We start from the raw sequence: 24113 nt of genomic DNA on the forward strand, positions 1-24113 counted from the left end.
TAGAAGCTTATTTTTAAATAAATCTGTGAGCTCTTCCTCATGTGGAGAAAAATTAAAGAAGACGAAATTTTTAATCAAACCACTGTTTATGCCTTTCTATTTTGCAATGAATCAGGCCAAATATAGTATAAAGTAAGCACTATTCTCACTGTTATACGTGCTCAGCCATCCACTCACTTTTTTGCTCGAGAATATTGGACATTTTTCTTGTATATATGGAATAAAGACAGACCCAAACATTTTAAAATATTGTCATTTTCCTATCTAAGAGATTAATCATGATAGGAGAGATACCGATTTCAGTGGCCTAGGAATAAGCTGTTTTAATAATAAATTTGTTTATTGCTTAAATGTATGTACCAAAAAAATCTTTTTTCCTTTTCTTCAGATTCTCTCTTTTTTATAAAGGCAATCATTGTCGTCGACAACAACTAGTAGTGGTAGTTTATTTGAATTCACTTGATATTCGTTTTGTAAAAAAAAGTCGGGCTCATATTTACTACAATACAGTTTATCTTCACTCTTGTTGTATCTATTTGTTAAGTCAATGATACTTTTTTCCTCGAAAAATGGTTTGACTATTTTGAATCTTAGGTGGCTTTTTTTATATGATGGGGTAGCAAAGGGTTAGGAATAGGAAACAAACTTTCCTTGAATGTTTTACCAATACCTAATTTTCTAAGTGGCATTACATTGAATTTGAGGAGTTTCTTAGCCGCATGGTGTACCTAAAGTAAGTCTTAGGGCGCACCGTCACTGAGTTTTAGGTGGTGTTCTTTTATATTTTGGGGTAGCAGGGAGTTGGGAATAGGAGACGAACTATTTCTGCATTATGTACCTTTAAGGAGTTTCCTAATGAGTGCCATATCGCATTTTCAGTGGACTACTCATCATATAGTGTACCAGTAGCGAATCTCAGGAGGGTTTTCTACATTAAGGTGTAGCAAGAGGCTAGAAATAGGAGGCGTTTTTTAGTTTCAGCTATATAGTTTCAGTTTTAAAAGTTTTAGTTTAAAAGTTTTTGTAACGGAGTTCTAGTTTTAAACTCCTTTATGCTACTGAGTTTTAGTTATTTCAAAATTTTCATGTTTTTTCGGGGAAGATGCGAACAGTTAGACATTTTTAAGACTTACAGCCTTAACTTCTCCATATACACGGGGCCTTTGCCCCATCACTCTTTTCATAGAACCTTTTAAGGAGGTGGGGGACACTATCCTATTCGACTGTCTTTATTTCTTCTTTTCTGACGTTCTTGGTCCATAAGCAATTATTCTAAAAGGCGTAGTAAGATTAAACATGTTGATTGATCTCAAATAAAAAAAAAAATTTTTAATGGAAGTAAGGACTGACATTAAAACTCAAAAGGAACAAAAATTATTCTATATGTGAAGGCGTTGCCCCCTATTCAATAACTTGCTCGACATGCTAAAGTTTTTGGCACTTCTAAAAAAGTATTCTATTCTAATTAAATGATCATCATGTTTAAGGAGTTGTTCTTAAAATTAGGACAAACAGTCAAACTTTAGCATAAAGAGCAATGTATTTAGGAGAGGAGAAACCCCATGATGTACGGAATAATTTCTGTTCGTCTTTATTATTTTTTTTATTAAATGTGGAGAGAAAGCACATTAAAAACGAATTGATTTGATTAATTTTTGAAAGGGTAGGCAAAAGCTAAAATAAATAGACATCAAACGTGGAAGACCATTACTTCTGTTTTTGTAACTAATGTACGGTTCTTGTAAACTAAATTGAACAACATCAAAACTTGAAACAGAAAATGAACAGCTTTTGTAATAATTTAAATTTAAAACCGCCTAAAATCATCAAGAAATGAATGTTGGGATTCTTTCTAGCATCAGAAGCTTATGAAATAATTTTGTGGTGGCCTACTTGTTTTTTCTACTTTTTTGGGGGGGGAGTAGTTTTTTCTGGGATGCCAACCTTTCAAGTTCATACACTCTGTTATACCTTTGTTTTAATTACCGTCCTTATGAATATAATAATTAGATGAAGTTATTTAATACGAAAACTATGGTGCTTTGACCTTTTTTAAATCGTAATTGGTTTAAATTACTTATTTAAAGCTATGTCTGAAGATTTCCCTCAGATCACTATTTAATAAGTAATTTATTACAACTGATTTTTTTTTTTTTTTTTTTTTTTTTTTTTTTTTTTTTTTTTTTTTTTTTTTTTTTTTGATACAACATTGTGCAGTCAATTTGGTTGTAAGTTTCTTGTGTATAATATTTCTTTCCACTTCTTGTTCTTGATAAAGACCCATTTTTCAGGATTTTGTACCTGGTTTTATCCGTATTTTCATTTAATATAAGCTAGCTTCTTCTTTCGAAAAGCCGCTGAAGTGAACTGTAAGTAAGGTGTAACTTGGCTCGATAGTAACTGAAATGCTAAAAAACAGAATTTTGATATCAATCCAAAGGCCTATATCAGAACAACTGACTTATTATGCTGAACTTCAAATATATAAGATTCATTGATGTTTCATGAAAAAAAATTTCACGTCTTTTAAAGTACCTGAAAATCTCCGTGGGTTTCCCAACTTTTTGGAGATTCTTTAGGTGTGTTTCTCACTTCTTGGAAATTCTGCTTTGTTTCAGAAAATTTGTTTCAGGAAAATTTAGAAATTGTTTCTGAATTTTTCCGTTCATTGTCTGTTTTGAAAGAACCTGTTTCAAAAGTCAGGATTTGTTGTGTTTACACGTGGTGTCTCAAGGTTTGATTTGTCTGCATTAGCCATGTTGGTGGTTTCCTGTCTGTTTGAATGTCCTGATTGTAAAGTTAGGATTTGACATGCTTAGATGTGATGTTTTGTGGTTTGAATTTTGTTTCTTAGCTTTGGTTGGGCTTCCGTGTCTAATTCAAAGAGGCTTATGTGAAAATTTAGGAATTTGTATGTTTAGTTATAATCAAGCATTTGTTAACTGATACCTGTTGGCTTTATTGGTGTTTTCTTGTCTATTTTGAAGTATGTTGATTGGACAATTAGAAATTGGACGCGTTTAGGACTTCTTTATTTTATAGGGGCTGGTTGGAAAAGTAAGGTTTTATATGCTTAAATACATATGATTTCGTGGTATGACTTGTCTGTGTTAGTTTTGTTAGTGTTTTCTCGTTTATTTTGAAGAAGCTTGACTGAAGAGCAAATATTTATTTATTTTCAAATTCGGCCTTCTCTGAGTTTAGTTTCTATGTCTTTCTTAGGTGGGTGTTGTCTAAAACTTAAAATTGCAGATATTTAGTGTGCTATTTTGGGCCTTTCTGAACTAGGTTTCTTAGCCTTTTTTAGATGTATTGTCTGAAACTTATGATTTGGGATATTTAGTTTACTAATTTTTGCTCTTCTGAGCTATGATTTGCATGCTTTTGTAGATGTGAATTGTGTAAGTCTTCTGATTTGAGATGTTTAGTTTCCTATGAGCTACGTTTCCTAGCTTTTAGGGTGTGTGTAATCTGAAAGTTATGATTTTCTATGTGTGGATTAATGATCTGGATTTTTATGAGCCAACTTCCTTAGATATTTTTGGGTGTGTGCTGTCTGAAACTAATGATTTTGAATGTTTAGTACACTAATTTTGCTTTTTCAGGACTAGGTTTTCTTAGGCTACGTAGGTGTGTGTTGCATAAACTTGTGATTTTTTGTTTAGTTTGCTAATTTGGGTTTTTCTGAGCTAAGCTACTTGGGCTTTCGAATATGTGATTTGTGTGAAAGTTTTGGTTGGGTATTTTTTGGTTAAAGGTGTCTGAAAAAATATGATTTTAATTGTTTAGTCTGGTTTTCGTCCTTTTCTGAGCTAGATTTCTTAGTCTTCAGTAGGGTGGTGTCATCTGAATCTTCAATTTGTGCTTTCTGAAACTTCTGATTTTGGATGTTTAGCTTACTAATCTTCTATTTCAAGAGCTAGATCTCTCACGCTTATGTAGGTGTGTCATGTCAGAAGATTTTGGTTTGGATGTTTAGTTTTGTAAATTTGAACTTTTCTTGGCTAGGTCTCATAGGCTTTTTTTAGGTGTGATTTGTCTGATTCTGATAATATGAGATGTCTAGTTTGCTAATTTGGGTTTGCAGAGCTAGGTTTCTTAGCCGTTTGTATTTTTGTGTTGTCAGAAAGTTTTTGTTGGGTCCGTTCAATTTCGTGATTGGTGTTTGATTATCTTAAAGTTAAGATTTTGATTTTGAGCTCGTGTTTTTCCGACGTTTCTAAGTTTTTGTTCAGATGTTCCCGATTTTATCTTTGCATAAGTACTGTATACAAAATATATATAAACCATTGTAGAACAGCTTTTAAAAATACATTTTCCTGGTTTTCGGCCTATGCTTGCTCCCTTTGGTTATTCACGGTCACGGTCTTTTTCCCAATATTAACTTTCAAATCCATGAACAATGTTTATTTCTAAGAAAATGCTTTAGTACAGATATTGCAAGTACACTGTATTTCTCCAGTATGACATCTTAGGTATAAGTTAAATTTTATTTCCTAGAAAATGGTTTAGAGTAACCATTTTCTGAAATGATTACGTTACAAGTTTAAAGCTTCTCTCCAGAATGAATCTTTATTTGGTTGTATATGGTGGATTTATGAACTATGGTGCCACCACTTGCCATGAAAACACAGTCTCTCTAAAAAAAAATAAAAATTCTTGAAATATTTGACTGTTGTGAAATTTGAACCTTAGACACAATGCATGAAAGGATGACACAACAGCTATCATAGTGAAAGGGAAAAAGGGAGCGGGGGTACTAGTTACCCTGTGATCTCTTTTACCATTAAAAGGAAAACTATAACTTCAGTTTCTAATCAAATGAGCCCAACTTCATAGAGGGAAGACAAAATTATCGTCTAGTCTTAGAAAAAAAAAATATGGAGCGTAGTAATCCTGAAAATACTACACAACAGCTATCATAGCAAGTTTTTGTTAAAATGTTATTCTTAGCACTACATTCCTAAGGGTTTTCAAAAGTTTCATATAGATGCGTGCAATAAGGACATCTGAGATTAGCATCCTCTCAAGTTTTTCTTTTACTAAAATTGGTCTGACAGGTAGAATAAGGGGCATCACATTAAAAAAAAATATTATTGTTGACAAAATTACTTAAAAATCATTAACTTTAACATAAACTTTAGATTTTTAATCAAAAGAGCCCTCTCCAATGTTCATACGAGCATCCCTTCTATAAGAACCATATATGTCCCCAGGGGATAACTTATAACGTCTGCCCCCCGGCCATGGAGGGTTGTGTCGACCTCGGAGTTTTCATTATCTGATGTTTGGAATATTTTTAAGAAAATGGTGTCTCAGATTTTTATTGGATGAGTTTGGGAAACATGGCATGAGCGGGAAGGGGGGGGGGGATGGTTGCCCTCTGATCTCTTTTGACTCTTAAAAAGTCAATTGGAACTTTTTTCAAATCAAATGAGCCCACTGAAGTTTATACAAACACCACTCTTAAAAGAACCAAATATGTGCCAGGGCATAACTAACAACGCCTGCCCCCAGCCCCTGGGGAGTTGTGTCGACTGCGGAGTTTTTGTGTTATGATCTTCGAACTATTTTTGACAAAATGCCTTTCTCAAAGCCTTATCAGATATATTTGGGGGGAAAAAGCATCTATAAGAACCATATAAGCTTCCAGGGTATGACTTACAAAGCCTGCCCCCGAGCCCTGACGGGTTTTGTTGACCCCTGAGTTTTGTTTTATGATCTTTGAACTGCTTTTAACAAAATGGCTATCTCAGAATTTTCGGAAAAAACAGGGTTTGGAAGAAAAACGGGTATATTAAGCCCCAAGGGCATAGCTTACAACGCCTGCTCCCAGGCCCTGGGGGGTTTTATCGACCCTGGAGTTTTGATTATCTGATATTTGTTCTATTTCAAACAAAATGGCTATCTACAAATTTCCATCAAATGGGATTGGGGAAAAAGGGAGGGTGGCACTAGTTATCCTGTGATCTCTTTTACCATTAAAAGGAAAACTATAACTTCAGTTTCTAATCAAATGAGCCCAACTTCATAGAGGGAAGACAAAATTTTCGTCTAGTCTTAAAAAAAAAATATGGAGTGTAGCAATCCTGAAAATACGACAATAAAGCTACACTATACCATGAAGGGTAAAAACTTCATGAAATGTAATGAAAAGGACACCCTCATTACCCCTTCATCCATGTAAAGCCTTAAAACTTGAGACAACCCATTTTCAAGTGTATTGGTCACTGCCTAAGCATGTAACAGCTGTCTAGCAATACGCCCTAGTGCTGTGCCACTCCACCCTCAAAGTGGCATTTTTTCATGAGCTGGACTTATTAAAGCCGAAAAAAATGAAATAAATCTTAAAATATGGAATCGATTGAAACCCTTAAAAGGCTTTTGGGTTACTTCCATAAAAATGAATTCTCTGCAAATCCTAAAATGGGACGGAGAAGGAGGTATACACATTTTCCCTTATGAATTACCAAATCTTAAAATACAGAAAAAATATATATATTCTAGTGTATTTTGAAGGTTTCTGGGCTATCCGATTAGAGAAATCCCTGCTAGGAAGGGTATGGTGTATATTAAGCAAAAAAAAAAAAAAAAAAAAAAAAAAAAAAAAAAAAAAAAAAAAAAAAAACAAGGACATTATTTATGCTACCTTTAATCTAAGTTAATGGTTGCATACCATCTAGACTTCGCCTTTCCGGTTAAAAGGTCAGAACACATGTTTGCATGCGAGAAAACGGGAGGAAATACTAATCATGTTTAGACATGATTTCCGGGAATTATAAGAACAAAACATCGTACAAAATACAAGGGTATATTTTTCTATGTGATTTTGTTTGTGGGGAGTTAGAATTTTGTGTAGGTGGGCTTAGAACTAGATTAAAGATCAGACATCGTCTAGACTTTGCCTCTCAAGAACAAATATGTTCATATACAAGAAAACATAGGTTAAAAGTGATATATCGTCTAGACTTTGCGTCTCAGGTTAAATAAAACCCATATATTTACATACAAGAAAAAGGATGTGAGGAAATAGCGTCCGTAGTAGCTAAAATATCTGTTTGCCTTACAAAAAAAGTGTGGTTACACATAAAATCTCCCTGGAAGGCCTTAGTATAACAACATTCACACCATAAACCCCTTACAATAAGGCTGGGAATAAAAATTCCTCTGTGCATATCGACACTAGTGCCATGAATCCCCTAGTGGCGGGATTACGAACAAAAATTTCTGATAGGGATTAATGGCGCTACCCTGCTAAAATGTCATAATCAAACTGTATCTTATTAATGCACGGGTAGTATCTTATTAATGCTCCCGTAAAATATGAAATGGTATTTGGTTTCGTTTAACCAAAAGTTGTTATTACTCATCCATATTTTAGTTTTAAGCATGCAAGTCTGATGATTAGAAGCAATTCTGCAGTATTGTCAGTAACAGTAAGATGTGTATTCTCGGCTAAATAAGACAAATAATCTTCGATGCTCGAATTTTGTCACATTTTAAACCAAAACAGAGTCCTTGAATAGTATTTTGCAGGTCATCAATATGTATATGATACTATAGGGGCCACAAAACAAACCCTCAAGAACATCAAATACGAAACAGTGAATTACATATTTTACTTCACTAGCACTGACAAAGTTTTTTTCGATCTGGAAGGGAAGATTCTAACAGACGAAAACAAAAGCATCAATAACCGCGATTTTCAGCCTTACCAAGAGCACTCAGTGCTCCTCAGCATCAAAACCTTCCGCAATGTTCAAAAAGATAGATGAAACCTTTTACTCTTGGTCCAAAGCATTTGCAACAAAATTCATGAGAAAAAGCATAGCTTGATCTTTCGAATTCGCTCTCTGGAATTTAAACTGTGTTCTACTAAAAAAGAAATTCTATACCCCCAAAAAATCATCCATCCTACCACTAATCAGTGTTTCAAAAACTCGAAATAACAATGGCAGCAATTAAATGAGTCTATAATCAATGGGCGAATTTTATCTCCACCCTTAAAAAGCGGAGTGAGTTTAGCAATCTTCATAAAATCATGAATAATGCTAAATTTTAGACACGCACTAAATAAAATCAAAACATGGTCATAAATTTTCTAGAAAAAACGAAGTAAAAAAAAGTCATCAACCGAAGTATTATTTCTCATATTATACGTAACGGTGCGTAATTCAGTCACTGTCACTGGCTTTAGATATGCCGATACATGAATTTCTTCGGGCAAAAACTGGTTGTATGTCCAGTCCTCAGGAAATTTAGTTGTTGAAGTTTGCAAGCCGTTTACCAATAACAGAAAAATGGTCACACATATTATATGCAACCGAAGCATCATTATCGAAGTCACGACTTTTTATATCTCATCTTCAATTCAGGAGACACTATAAAAAAAGGTAAAGAATGCGGTATTAGACTTTACAGTTCCTACCGGCGGTGCTGATCTCCGTTTCTTTGCCCTTCAGCCAAGAAGTGCAATGGGGGGGGGGGTTGGGGGCCAACCATCCTTTACTTTCACACACCCATCCTGTTTACATTCCCCAGGTTTTTCCAGGTACCCATTTAGAGCTGGGTAGACTCTGGCTGAGTTTAAAGAGTCACGCCACTGACAATATAGAATATTAATAAAGCAATGTCCAATTTACCGTTTCTTTCGTCAGTTCCTTAGCGACCAGGGGCTTTCTGGTAGTTTCATGAAAAACAAGGTTTGAATGACTACAACATTGTCCAAGCAATTAATCATTTGTGGATGCCACAATAAAAACCTCTCAGTCACTTGTGGATCACTTCTTTCTAAAAATCAAATTAAGCGCTCTTGAATTTTCTTTTGAATATGCTAAGAGCATCACCATCAATTTTAAGTGCAGGCATTTAAGCTTACATATATTGATGGCTCTAGAGACATCAAACTCTTTAATAATAATTAGGCCTAAACAATACAAGGAAGTTTTTTCAACTGACAGTAAGGAGTAATTGGGATTAAATTCAATTTAAATAATTGGAACAAAAAGTCAAACTTTCGTGTAAATAACAACGTATTGAGAAATGGGCACCCCCCCTCCATATATACAGAATAATTTCTGTGCGTTCTGATTATTGGACTTCTGGTTATTTTCAAGTAATGCTGGGAATTTGGCTCCCCTTGGTAGAAAATTCCATCCCTCCAAAATGATAAAATTCTCCATGATTATATCCTCCAACATGAAATATTTCCTTTTATGAAAAACTCCACCCAAGACAATTCTGTCCTGGCTGAAAATTTCGCTTCTGAAAGTGTGTTCTGGATGATTTCAATTTATAATATTTCCATGGAATATTTTCATTTGACAAAGACTTTAATTTCTGATCGTATCTCATATCACTCTAGAAATCCCCCTTGCATGGAGGTTTTTCCAAGAAATGTCCCCCCTTCCCTTTCCCCTAATGGGAATCCGCCCCCGAGAGATTTTCTCCCATAGACAATTTTTCCTGCAGACAATTATTTCCTGGAAAACTTCTCCTGTGGAAAATTTTACCGCAGTAGACCTACAGAAGACCTTCCAGACAAGCTCGTCTTTGCTGAAAACTTTCCATTGACACTTCCCCTGGAACATGACGGCATGTAAAATTGAGTTTGCAAAGACAAAATAAGAAAACAAAAATTGTATTGGAGTTCTAGCCGATTCCGTCAGTGGGGATCACCTCTGGAAACTTCCCTTCCCACAGAAAATTCTTCCCACTACGAGTTTATACTTCCAAATAAAAATACTATGCAAAACAATGGGGAAATTTCATTGTTTATAGCTCTGTCTCCAGGGTTTTTTGGCGTTAGATTATCCACAAAGGCATAGAAATTGGACCTTTCAAGTATGTTGAATAAAATGGCTATCTCAAAATTTTTATTGGACGTCATTTGAGAATTAGGGGTGTGAGAGGGGGACTAATTACCCTCCAATCTTTTTGTCACTTAAAAAGGGCACTAGAGCTCTTTGCTTTCCTCTGCTGATATTCTAGGGCTTTTGGTTCGATACGATTACCCCTGAAAAAAAAAAAAAAAACACAACATCAATAAACACCCATCCGTGGTCTTTCTTCTGGCAAAAACTGAAAATAAATAATAATTAAATTTTTGCAGATGTGAGCTTGAAGCCCATGCAGTAGAATTTTGATAAGTTGTTTCTGATGGTACAGTTTTCTTTAATGTTCCATGACTTTTTGTGGTGTCTCACCCCTTTTTGAAAAATCAGGCCAATTTTTCTCAGCCTTATAACTTTTGATGGGCATCGCTAGACTTAATAGTTACTCATGAACCAAATTGCGAATTACTTAGTTTGTTACCACGAACTCTTGAGAAGAACACCATAATCATCAGAAACATCGTACAAAATAAAAATAGCTAAAACAAACTTCACATTAGCGAATATGTATCCAAAAGTGATTCTGAAAGCGAATGCATTCGACCACATAGATTAAAACTGTCGGTCTAAAACTGTAACCCAATACAGTATTTAAGAAATCTCGAACTCGTAGATTCAAATTTACTAAAAATAGACTAAGATTAAAGTCTCCAACAACAAAACATGAACAATTCGAAACTGAAAACATATCCATTTGCCGCTCTAGCAAATTGTTAAATACCTGTATACTTCCAGACGGAGGTCGATAAGCAACCACTAAAAAAAAAAACTTAAGGTACACAGTTCACCCACCATCGATTCAAACACTGTCTCTTTATTCACACATACACCTTTCCGCATTTTCAATGTAATATTCTTTTCGTAGGCAGCTCAATAGCGCGGTCTAAGTAAAGAACAAATTGGCAACAATGTATTATTATCTTGCTAGGGCCCCTCATGTAGAAGGGGTTGTCGTAGAAATTTTAAATGAAGCTCATTTTGACTCAAAATTGAAAGTTTTAGTGCCCTTTTTAAGAGTCAAAAGTGATTGGAGGGCAAACAGCCCTGAGCCCACTTTCTTCAAATTCATCCATTAAAAAATCTAAAATAGCTATTTTATTCAAAATGATCCAGAGATCATATAGCAATGCCTCCAGGGTTGACAAAACCTCGGAACTTGGGGGCAAGGGTTGTAAGATATTTCCCGGGGCATATAGGGTTTATATGAAAGGGGTGGACTCAAAAATTGTGGAGTAGGCTCATTTGAATGCAGATTGAAAACTATAGTTTCCGTTTTAAGAGTCAAAAGGGGTTGGAGGGCAACTAGCCGTCCCCCACGCTCACTTATCTCCAGAGTCATCCAATCAAAGTTTTGAGATAACCATTTGTTTCACAATAGTCCAAAAAGGCGCCTCTGGGTTTGACAAAGCCCCCAGAGCTTGAGGGCAAGGGTTGTAAGCTGTACCCTGGTTGCATATAAGTGTTTTTTTGAAAGGAGGTTATTTAAACTTTGGAGGAGGCTATTTTGATCGGAAATGGAATGTTTTAGTTTCCTTGTTAAGAGTCAAAAGTGGTTGGATGGTGACTAGCCTCCTCTTTCTAATTTCCGAAAATTTTCCACATCAAATTTTTAAGATAACTATTTTTTTCAAAAGAGTCCAAAGATCATACAACAACAGTGGCCTAAATTCGTCAAAATCAAGAAGGGAAGGGCAAAGCTAGTAGTGACCCATCTATGACTTTTATTACACCCATAGGGGGTATACTATTGGAGTTAACAATCCCTCAAGATGTTATTATGCGCACTTGGGTCGTACGTAGTACTATTATACACCCGTTTGGTACATAATTAGAGATTGTTTGAATATGTACACCTGGTATGTTTCGTAATACTATAGGGAGGTGCTTGTTACGTAATTGTTTGCTTATGTTGAGGATGATATAATCTCAAGTGAATTGTTTTGCTAGAGCTCAAGGGACCCTAGTCAAGTGGGCGAACCCTGGTTGTAACTGAGGACGGCATAAACGTGGGATGTTACGTAATACTTCAGGTGTTTTTTTCAACAGGTTTCTTCTTGAAGGTGTTTTTTCTTCCAAGGAGCGTTTTTTCCTCGAGATAGTTTTCTTCCTCGAGATTTCCTTTTCTGCAAATTTTTTCTCTTGTTTTCTTCAAGATATTTTTTCTTCAAGATTTTTTCTTCCAAATATTTTTTTTCTTCGAGTTGTTTTTTTCCTCAGGGAGCCTTTACAGTCCAATGATAGCATAAATTTTTGTCTAGTGTAGGAATCAAATGTAAGACCAGAGATTGTCCCAACAGAATAGCGCCTTAACCATCTGTGCCAGCAAATCATTCCTAATCTTATCCTCCAAGACATAAATTCTATGAAATAAGTTGTTTCACGCAAGGAAAATTCTCTGCATGGTTCCTAGATCAATAAGGCTATAGATCACGTGTTTTATATCACCAGAAATATTTCCTACGTAAAGGAGACATTCGATTAGTGGAAACGGGTTTAGGAGGACATTATTGCAATGCAATTGACGCAGACGTGGATGTTACATCATAGTTACGTAAAATTAAATGAGGATGATGGTATTGTTTATTTAATCTATTGTCCAGAGCAAATGATGAAACCTTTGGATGGGATAACAAGAAATGAATCACTATCCATAAGCCATGACTGTTCTTGGTACGTGACACTATGTGTCTCATGTGTTGTATTTTAAGCAGGCATCCATTTTTCTGTCACAAATGTTCATTTTTTAGCCAACGCAACTCGTTTTGAAGCATGGATTTGATTATTTTCATCTCGTTTTGAGTAAAACCACAGTTTGAAAATTTGATTTGCATATTTTCTTCAAATTGTGAACATCAAAACACTGCATGCCCTGCCGTGACAATATTTGTCTGGCCCGTGATATTACTGTGATACATATTATCATTTCAAAGGCCTTTTTCGGATATTTTCTTGATAAAAATTATGCTTTTAATCCATTTGTTTTAAACAGTTAAACCCAAAGTGGCACACTAGAGCTGGTCCGTGGCATCTTCTGGGGTACACCATCATTCCTACAGCATTTTCAACCATTTTCTACATAAATATTCCTGTAAACTAAATTGACCGTTGTTTTTATTTGAACAGAAGGACTTTCCACTTTGTTGATAGAATATGATAGCTCGAGCCAGTTCACGCCACAGTTGCCCTCTATGGCAGGCCTGTGGCATCCTTCTGGCACACATAATCATTCAAAAGCATTTTCAATCATTCCTTCAAAAACCGCCCTATAAACTAAATTGACTGTTGTTCTTACTTGAACTGTTGGACTTTCCATTTTGTTGTTAGAATGTGATAGTCCAAGGCAGGTTATGCCACTGTGGCATGTGGCTGACCCATCACATACTTGTGATACACATTAGCATTCCTAAGGCGTTTTCAGAAATTTTCTAGATTATACTTTAAATTCATTGGCTCGTCTTTTTGCAAACCAATTCTCCGTGATGCCTCCCAAGGCAGTTCCCGCCACAGTGGTACACTATGACTGGCCTGTGGCATCTCCCTGGCGCAAGCCATGATTCCTAAATTATTTTCAACCATTTCCTTACAAAAAACCTCATAAACTAAATTGACCATTGTTTTTGTTTGAAAAGCAATACTTTCCATTTTGCTAGAATTTTATAGTCCAAGGTAAGACACGCCACCGTGGTAATATTTGGCTCGCCCTTGGCATTTCTTTTATGCATATAATCATTTTTCAGATATTTTCTTGATAAAAATTATGCTTTATAATCCAGTGGTTTCTGTTTTGACAATCCAATCCCTCCGTCAAGCCCTCCCATAACAGTTCACAGCCCCGTGGCAGACTATGGCTGACCCATAACACCCTCTGGCATAAATTATCATTCCTGAAGTACTTTCAATAATTTCCCTCAAAAATAACCCTATGTTCTAAAATGACCATTGCTGTTATTTAAGCAGTAGGACTTTCCATTTTGCTGATAGAATGTGATAGTCCAAAGCGGTTCACACCACCGTGGAGCACTCTGGCTAACCCGTGGAATCCCTGTGATACACATTATCATTCCCAATACATTTTAATGAAAATTTCTTAAAAAATAGCCCAATTGCAACAATGAAATATATTGAAGATTCATCGTGGATTAAGAAATCAAAAATTATGAAGGCAAAAGCTTTTAATATACATACAAGTTTTGCTATAAAACAAATTTTCTAATATCATCAGAACACTTCATTCTTAGAGTGCGGAAATCAATATTATGCAGATAGGAAAGGGGTATTTTCAACTATAAAGTCGTTCAATTGAGGATTGTCTACATAATTGACGAGAAACTCACTGTATTCATCGTGGATTAAGAAATCAAAAATTATGAAGGCAAAAGCTTTTAATATACATACAAGTTTTGCTATAAAACAAATTTTCTAATATCATCAGAACACTTCATTCTTAGAGTGCGGAAATCAATATTATGCAGATAGGAAAGGGGTATTTTCAACTATAAAGTCATTCAATTGAGGATTGTCTACATAATTGACGAGAAATATACAATGTACTACAGAATACAATGTACTACTGAAGTAAGAAAATCTTTTATTGAAATGTAATGCAAGGCTTTATTGTAGTCTTAGTTCAATAATGGTGGTATTTGCTGAACAATCGGTAAGAACTATTCGACTTTATTTATTGTTAGACAGCACTCATACCTAATGATGTACTTATGCACTGCATAAGCCGCGGTCAAAAACAGAGCAAAAAAATTAATGGTTGCAGAAATTTAAGTAAGGGAATGATTTAAAACTTTAGTATTTACTTCCTACAGAATTAGAAATATGTGTAATTTATAAGTATTGTCCTGTGGGATTAATTGGGGAGATTTGCACCAAGTTTTTTAAATAGATATGAAAACTACTTTTATCAATACAATTTCTATTTGCAGCTTAAATTGAAATCTAAATCTTGTCCAATAAGACGCAGCCTAAACTGTAATTGTTCCGTTCTATTTAATTCACGAAGCTTATTCTCAATTGTGTAATGTTGTGTAATCATATATTCGTGAATCAGTTTGAAATAACTATGGAGATTGTTCTGGAAACTGACTAAAAATATATTCACGTTAAATATTTGATATAGTAGCGAAGGGCTATGTCACTACAAAAATAAAAATATGAGCCGTAAAAATGCATGGCTGACAATCACTTGTTAACGTTAAAAATCAAGGCAAGTGGTTTGTTTTGCAAAAAATGACTGGGTCTTTACCACAAAGGTAAAGGGGATGTCTAAACAAAAAACAAGATACAGTAAATAGAGATTAATAAAATTAGTGTTTAGAATATCAACTGGACAAAAGGTAAGTAAATTCGTTAAAATTTCGATGCTCTTTGAAATTTTAGGAGACAATGTTTTCATATGGTTCCGGAATGACAAATTTTGATCTAACATATCTCCAAGATACTGAAAATACTACAACAAAATTATAGCTATATTATAAAGGTAAAGCAAGAATTGATTACCGTTATCTGATCGAGTTTGTGGATGGACCTATATATTAACATTTTTTTTTTTTTTTAAAGGAACTAATTTCAATTATAGCATTTAAAGTCCGAGAAAATGTAAAATGACAACGTAACTCATATATTCCCAGGTGTGTGGAAACCGACAGAGAGGCCCAAGTGGAACTATTACTAGTCCAGGTTATCCCAGTACATATCCAAATAATACAAACGCATGCAATACAATTGATGCAGAAGGAGGAACTATTATTCAATTGAATTTTACAAAATTGCTTACAGTGGTTGACGTTGACTTTGTTTCAGTGAGTGGAATTTTATGAAATTTTTGTTGAACTGAATAGCATTTACACCCATAGGCCAATTTTTTCTCTTAATTTCTCAATTTTGAAGGTGAGAAAAAAAACTATTTAATTTTGAGACGATCTCTCTTCTAAATAACAGGGTTACTTATAGACTGATATTATCTTTATTTCATTGAATTAAATTCAGTAGTTTAATGTTTCTTATGTTCTCTCTTGTTAAGTCAAGAAATTCTATCTTCTCTTTAGAAAGCCTTGAAAACCTTTTATTATGAAAACTTACCGACAAAGATGATGTATTACTTTTTAATATTAAGACAGAGTAACTTCTCAGAAATCAAGCTTCAGATGTCTTTGTTTAGTTAATTTACTTGACTAGATCTTTCCAGTTTGTTTTCAAGTTTCTACTCCTTCCCTGTTTCTTCCTTTAGGATGGTTACTTTTCAGAAATACTGTTGTGCTCTGTCAGCCAAATTTACTGAACACGCCTTAAGTAAAAAGTGATATTACCTTTTAAGCCTTTAGGACATCGCCAATTGTAGAGTTTGAAAGACAAAAGTTCGAACACCCTAACAAAAATCCATTTCAATTTAGTCTCAAGTCTCGTGAAGCCGAACAGAACGGAGTAAATGGAGGCCTGTGGTATATTAGAATAGAACTCTAAGATAGCGGCGTCCATTGTAAGATATTTAGGGAGAGGGTAAAATTTAGTTTCAAAACTTATGAGGTTTTTTTTTTAGTTCTCAGTGCTTGTTAGGGCCTCAGGTCTTGATTATGAGATAAATGCCCGTTTTGTAAAATTATCTTTTCGACTAGCCTAGGTAGAGTCTACATAGAATGAGCGGGTAAAGTTCCGTATAGGCAAGAAGGTTCTATTCCATACAAGAAATTTTTTCCGAAGTAAATTAGATTTTTAAGGAAGAATTTTGAGCTTGATACCTTGGCACATATGCCTCAAGGAAAGTACACTTGTCATGTCCCCTACTGGCTGTAGCTATGGCGAGTCAACAGCCTAGAAATGAGTAAGGTCAGGGCTTGTAAAACCCGTGACCCAAATCTTGACCGCCATACCATGCACTAGTACCATCAGCACTGGTGGCACTGTTTCGAGTATGGCGGTGACAATAGAAAATTTGAACTGGTGGCAACAGCACTAGTGACACTATCAAAACAGTTATAATGGATCTAATAAGCAGTTTTGAAGATAAGATGTGAATTAGCCTATATTGTAGATTATAAAAATTGTGCGCAGAAACAAGGAATTAATAACCCTATTGCTGATTAAAAACTTGACAAACCTGCTTCTACATAGGGAGAACAAATTGTTTGTGCGGGACCCCCGTTGAAAAAGGGGGCTTAGGCACAGCATAATGAAAAATATAAAACTAGAGATAAAAATCGATCAGCCGTCTTCGCCACAATAATGAAATAATTTTGAGATTTGGAGAATAAAAAGGAATTAAGTTGAATTTATTGGGTACTTGAATTTGGATACTTATTGAGATTGCAGTAATGGAATATCTCCGTATTGGAAAACATTGCAGAATGTAAGAACGGACAAAAAAAAGTCTGGATTATAGTTTGAGTCAACTTAGTGAACTTGGACGTAATCTTTAGGGTCAAAGATTATACAGTTATTGAGAACGGTAAATTGACGACAATTTGTTCTTAATTTTGAAAGGAATATTTGATAAGCCTGCCTCTTTAATCAGCCTAGTTGGAGATTATATTTAAAGTGACAAGTATCTGGTGTGTCGCAGAATGTTTTTTTCTGTGCGATTTTAAGTCCAGCTAATCCATTTATACAATATTCGTGCTTTTATTCAGTTTACTTTCTCGTCCGCCACAACCCCTGTAATTTCATTTTTCAGAGTTTATATTACTCGTTGAAGAATTATGTATAGCGAATGAAATTTTCACTTGCTAACTAAGTGTGGAATTTTCCGATCATTCAAGATATAATTCAAATATTTTATTGCACTTTGGCTGTAATTCTAAATAGTAATTGCGTGTCGTCATTTTTGCAGTGTTGTAATTGGGGAGCTTGCCATGATTGATAATTGATTAAGCAATGTTACGGACAAATGTCTCTTTTCGTATTTGGTTGAGATTGTATTATTGATTCTGTTGTTTGTTATTCAGAAACTATAACTTCTCTAATGATGAGAGAGGACGTGCCATTCCATAAGACAATTGTGGAACTGAATAGGGCAAAGCCAACCCGTTTAAGGGATAAAACACACAGCTTATATAATAAAGGGAGAAGGCTTGCCATTTTGTAGGAGAGTCAGAAATGTTGAAATGGCTTAGCTAATTTTTTATAGGAAAATGAGACGTGTAAAATTAATTTTTCTGGAAATATTTTAGAAAATAGCAAACTTCAACAAACACATATCAAATATGAGGTGCTGACAACTAGGCACCAAGATGAGGCACTCAGTGTGCCTGAGAAGAATGGAAACATGTTTATCGTATGTACTTCTTCTGGTAGTGTCCGAGAAATTTATGTCCACAAAGAAACACCCAATGCGGAAACTCAATTCCCATTTGGTAACGAATAATTTATTTCTTGTCTAAAAATAAAGGGACCAAAAGAGAGAGAGAAAAAAATCAGGAAACGAAACTACGATGCAAGAGTTCAGTTTTCATGAGAGACGATTATTTTAATGCTCAAGCGAAAGTAAAGAAAAAGAAATATAAAACAAGACTATCGCAAAGAGGCTCAATCTAAGAAAAATGACACTAGAGCCCAATTAGAAGTTAGAGAAGATTTATTTTGAGCATCAGAAAAATTGAAGGTGAGTAAAAAAGGAAAAAATTTACAAAAAAGGAATGCGATTTATAAATTCCGTTTGCGATAATGGAGAGTAAGTTTGTGATAGAGTTACTAAACTCGGAGAGACAAAAGAGCATAGGAGGGAGGAAAAGGCCTTGAACCCATTGGGATAAAATCCGAGATAATAAGAAAATAGAATTGAATCGATTACAACGGGTTTCGGAAAAGTCAAGGTGTTTTGAGTTGGACTGGAAGGGCTTGAGGAGGAATCAGGGAATTTGTCGTATCAACACTAAATGGTGTTACCTTTCTACTAAATGATATTACATTCAACTCTATATCAACTCTAATAATCTACTCTAAATAATCTAATAATATAACAATCAACTCTAAATGGTATTACATTCTAAACCTGATATAGATGGCTATACAACCAATAGTTTAGACCTTTTTATTAGTGACATTGAATGGAAATAGATCGTAAGCCAAGCGGATGGTATGACAGTAGAGCCTGTAGCCAAGTTTTAATTGACCAAATGAGGAAGCAGGGAAGAGGATTAAATCTGGTGATTTTGAAATTGGCGTTTTGCGTTCTGTGTCTTTATCTTTTCAGTTCTGACCGATATGGCAGCGTGGTGACCTTTTGTCTTAGGAGGGAGGAGCTAGAACCCTTAGGTCTGAGTAGCTAATAAATCCCCTTTTTTAAACTTAATTTTATTTCTCTTTAATCCAATTGTTCAGCCTCAGTCCTAGTTAATATTAAGTATCTTTTTGCCCTGTGGGCAGTTTCTGTCGGTTACTCCATTACGAGAAGTATTGAACGAATCTGCTATTTGGGAAGGCCTCTGAAAAATACGGGATACTGATGACTCATGCAGGTGTAAATTAGTTTGCAAAATCCGAGGGTAGATTTTGAATTTCAAAGAGAACGGGCCATTTGTGCCAGAGCTTGTGCACGTCCAGGCTGAAGGTGATCTCCAAAGTTTTTGTTTCATTCGAGTAGTTTAATTCCTGTTGTGAATTTGATCTGAATAGTAAAATTGTTTCTACTTTTACTTTTGACTTCTTTTCACCTAGCCTTGGTAGAGTCTAGAGGGAGTGAAAGGGTATAGTTCGGCATAGGCAGGAATTTCTTATAATGTGCGAAACAGCTTTCCCGTTGGAAAGGAAGATTTTTAAGTGAAGAATTTTGGGCTTGATACTGTGGCCCCATAGCATAGCATTTGTACCCCACCGAATGCTATTTGTCGTTCCCCCTACTGGCTATAGCTGTAGCAATTCTACGGCACGAAAATCAGTGAGGGAAGAACTTTTAGAACATGTGGCCCATCTTTACAACAAAATTATGCATAAGTTCCACTAGTAGTGACACAGGTGGCATTCTGTGACGCTCACTGGTGACCTTAAAGAACTTACTGTTTGAATACCTAAACAGTGTGTTTTTAATGAAAATACTTGAAAAAGGGGCTTTTTAGAATCTTATGGGCAAATTCTCCTGGCTTCATTGACACTCCTGTTCTAGGCCAGATTTTCTTTCCGAGCTAAAAAGAAAAAAAATGATGTTGGGTCTCTTTCCACAAAACATTTAAGGCTCAAATGAAGGATAACACTTGAGATCCTTTCTTCTCATAAGCAAAACGTGTATTATTTTATTGACTTTTGTATGATTACTTTTGTCCAAAGACTGATTAAGATTAACTTTGTTTTAATCAATAGAAAGTTTTGTTCCTGGATATCTATGTATATATAAAAATAAGTTGTTTGTCTATGTGTCTGTCTACTGACGTCATGTTTGTTTGTCAACTGACGTCATGTTTGTCGACTGACGAAATTACAGACCGGGACATCGGGACACAAATGACGACTGGGACACCGGGACATAGGGAATATAAATGACGACCGGGACATTCAAAGAGAAAGCGACCGAGACACAAGGAATGTTCGATTAGCAATCACCATCAACAAAGCACCGGGACACAAATGACGACCGGGACACAGGGAATATAAATGACGACCAGGACACTCAAAGAGAAATTACAGACCGGGTCACCGGAACAAAAATGACGACCGGGACATAAATGACGACCAGGACACCGGGACACAGGGAATATAAATGACGACCGCGACACTCAAAGAGAAATTACAGACTGGGACACTGCGACACAAATGACGACCGGGACACAGGAAAACAACAACAACGGGGACGCCGGGAGGCACAGGGGGATATATAAATGACGACGGGGACACAGGGAAGGTTCGATTAGCAATCACCATCAACAAAGCTCAAGGAAAATCATTAGAATAATGAGGTATAGATCTGAATACAGATTGTTTTTCCCATGGACAATTATATGTTGCATGTTCAAGAGTCTGTAAACCTGACAATCTATTTATATGCACAGACAATGGGACAGCCAAGAATGTTGTATATTCGCAAGTTTTACGTAGTTAAATATATATATATATATATATATATATATATATATATATATATATAATATATATATATATATATATATATATATATATATATATATATATATATATATATATATATATATATATATATATATATATATATATATATCTATATTCACACGTGGCAACTACAATGGCATGTAACTAATATGGCGCGTAACGACTACGCGCGCGGGGGGCTTGGGGGAGGGGCGAAGTGCCCCCACCAACTAGGTGTTGGGGTGGTGCGAAGCGCCACCCCAACAGCTAGTTTCCTATATTAATTTGCTTTCGTAATGACAGACTGGAGTCAAATTCATAATTCAAAATTTGAAAATACCAATCTACTGACAATTTTGATAACAAAAGTGCTGTTTCGTTATAATCAGGATCGTGAGCTCATAATCTAAATTATCAATGCGACAACTTTACTGACAGAAAAACCATAGCTTTGAATTACGAACTTTCTCGAGTCATGGGTTTTGATTGTGGGCCTTTTTCACTCTTTCTCTTCCAGATTTTGTAATTTGACATTTATGTTTTAGAACAGTTTTTTAAACGTCTCTTCATGCTGAAAAATTGAAAGTCTAATCCTAAGAATCTAGTTTGCCATTGAAAAGACCTGAAACGTATAATTAGTTGCTCCTTTTTAAATTTTTAAGTGGAAATAGTTTATTACAAGTAAGAACACGTTATATTAAAGAATGATACATTGAATTTTAACAGTTTAATAAATTAATAAGCACTTCATTTGTTTTGTATTTATTTTACTTGTAGAACTCATTCAATATCTTACTGCACTAGAATTGTGATCTGTGCTTTAAAAAACGAATTTTATTTCTTCATTCATGAATTGTTTCGTTGAATCTGCATTCAAAATATCTTTAGTGCAACATTTAAAACACTTTATTCTCATCGTAGACTATATTATATCATTTCAGGTATATGATGGGGAAGATGATACTGCTCCCTTATTAGGTCGCTATAGTGGCAATGCGGACGGAACTGTATTAACGTCTACCTCCAACGTGTTAACAGTCATTTTGACTTCTGAAACGAGCACATCAGATGGTAATGGATACTCTGCAGATTATATTACTTTGCCTCGTGCCAAACCTTTAACTTCTATCTTTAATTGAAGTTTATGAAGTTTATTGTTTAAATAAGTTCTTTCATTTAAGGATTTTTGCATACTGATTCACATTAAAGAGGGTTACATTTATGACTTAGTTTCCCTGATTCTTTTGAAACATAGAAGCATAGATTGGTCGAGTTTGCAATATTATATCAGGATGTACAACAAATAACATTGTTTATCATAGAACAAACAAAAATTACTAAAAAAAAGAGTGGGCTTGCAAACTTGTCAAAAAGACTGAAGTTCCATTTTCCTTCAATAAAAAACGCGAAAAATAATAGACATCAAATTCAAAGAAACATAAAATCAGCAATTGAGCGGGATTAATTCTTCCTCTCTGTTTATTTAAAGGTACCTGCAATTTTTTTTATCTATCTTTCACAGGGAAAAATTTCTATTTTCTTTGAAATTGATACCTTAGTTTTACTGGAGTCCTGGGCATTGAAAGGTTGGATGGGTTGTTCATTTAAAAAGACGGATTTTATTTCTTCATTCATGAATTGCTCTGTTGAATCTGCACTGAAAATATCTGTAGTACAAAGCACAGTTACTGGAAAGACTGCTGTTGATATTACAATTAAAATAATCGTTTTTAAATGCTTTTCCTAATACAGTTACTGGATTGAGAATTTTAGAAGGAAATATGTCACAACATATGCTATTGGTGTAATCCTGGGAGAGAGTAGCTGTGTGTACTGTGTGGACACCGGTACATCTATCTATCTATATCTATCTATCTATATATATAAAAATAAGTTGTCTGTCTGTGGATGTGTGGATGGATGTGTGGATGGATGTGTCAGGTGACGTCACCTGAAAAAACTGGATTAGGTGACGTCAAAACTGAAAAAACTAAAAAAAGGCAAAAACTACAAAAAAAACTAAAAACTAATAAAAAAAATAAAAAAGCTAAAAAACTAAAAAAACTATAAAGGTAAAAACCAATAAAAAACTAAAAAAAAAACTGAAAAAACTAAAAAAAGGCAAAAACTACAAAAAAAAACTAAAAACTAATAAAAAAAGTAAAAAAGCTAAAAAACTAAAAAAACTAAAAAAACTAAAAAAAGGTAAAAAACTAAAAAAAATAAAAAATAAAAAAAAACTAAAAAAAGGAAAAAACTGAAAAATAAGCTAAAATAAAGGTAAAAACCAATAAAAAACTAAAAAAAAAAAGGAAAAAACTAATAAATGACGACACTCAAAGAGAAAGCGACCAGGACAAAAAACTAAAAAAAAAGGCAAAAACTACAAAAAAACTAAAAACTAATAAAAAAAATAAAAAAGCTAAAAAACTAAAAAAACTAAAAAAAGGTAAAAAACTAAAAAAACTAAAAACTAAAAAAAAACTAAAAAAGGTAAAAACTAAAAGAACTAAAAAAGAAAAAAATAAATGACGACACTCAAAGAGAAAGCGACCAGGACAAAAGGAATGTTCGATTAGCAATCAACAAAGCACCGGGACACAGGGAGTATAAATGACGACCAGGACACAAGTAAAAAAAAAAATTAACAAAACTAAAAAGAAGGTAAAAACTACAAAAAAACTAAAAAGAAAAAAAAACTAAAAACTAATAAAAAAACTAAAAAATCTAAAAATCTAAATAAACTAAAAAAGAAAAAAAAAGGAAAAAAATAAAGGAGAAAAACAAAACTAAAAAACGAATGTATATACAGACCGGTACACCGGCATACAAATGACGACCGGGACACAGGGAATATAAATAACGACCGGGACACAGGGACACAACTACAACGGGGACACCGGGGGAAACAGGGGGATATAAATGACGACCGGGACAAAAAAACTAAAAAGAAATAAAAACTAAAAACTAATAAAAAGAACTAAAAAATCTAAAAATCTAAATAAGCTAAAAAAGAAAAAAAAAGGAAAAAAATAAAGGAGAAAAACAAAACTAAAAAACGAATGTATATACAGACCGGGACACCGGGATACAAATGATGACCGGGACCCGGGACACAGGGAATATAAATGACGACCGGGACACAGGGACACAACTACAACGGGGACACCGGGGGAAACA

At 34.6% G+C, this 24113-nt stretch overlaps 1 long non-coding RNA gene across 1 annotated transcript; it reads left to right on the forward strand.

Moving 5' to 3' along the window:
• Positions 1 to 15531: 15531 nt before the first annotated feature.
• On the forward strand, positions 15532 to 22155 carry LOC136042872 (uncharacterized). Its single transcript, XR_010621466.1, has 2 exons — positions 15532 to 15703; positions 21875 to 22155. It is a non-coding gene; the product is annotated as an uncharacterized LOC136042872 (long non-coding RNA).
• The last annotated feature ends 1958 nt before the right edge of the window (positions 22156 to 24113 follow it).

The sequence above is a fragment of the Artemia franciscana genome, unplaced genomic scaffold, assembly GCF_032884065.1.
Source record: "Artemia franciscana unplaced genomic scaffold, ASM3288406v1 Scaffold_2269, whole genome shotgun sequence".
In the NCBI taxonomy this organism is placed as follows: Eukaryota; Metazoa; Arthropoda; class Branchiopoda; order Anostraca; family Artemiidae; genus Artemia; species Artemia franciscana.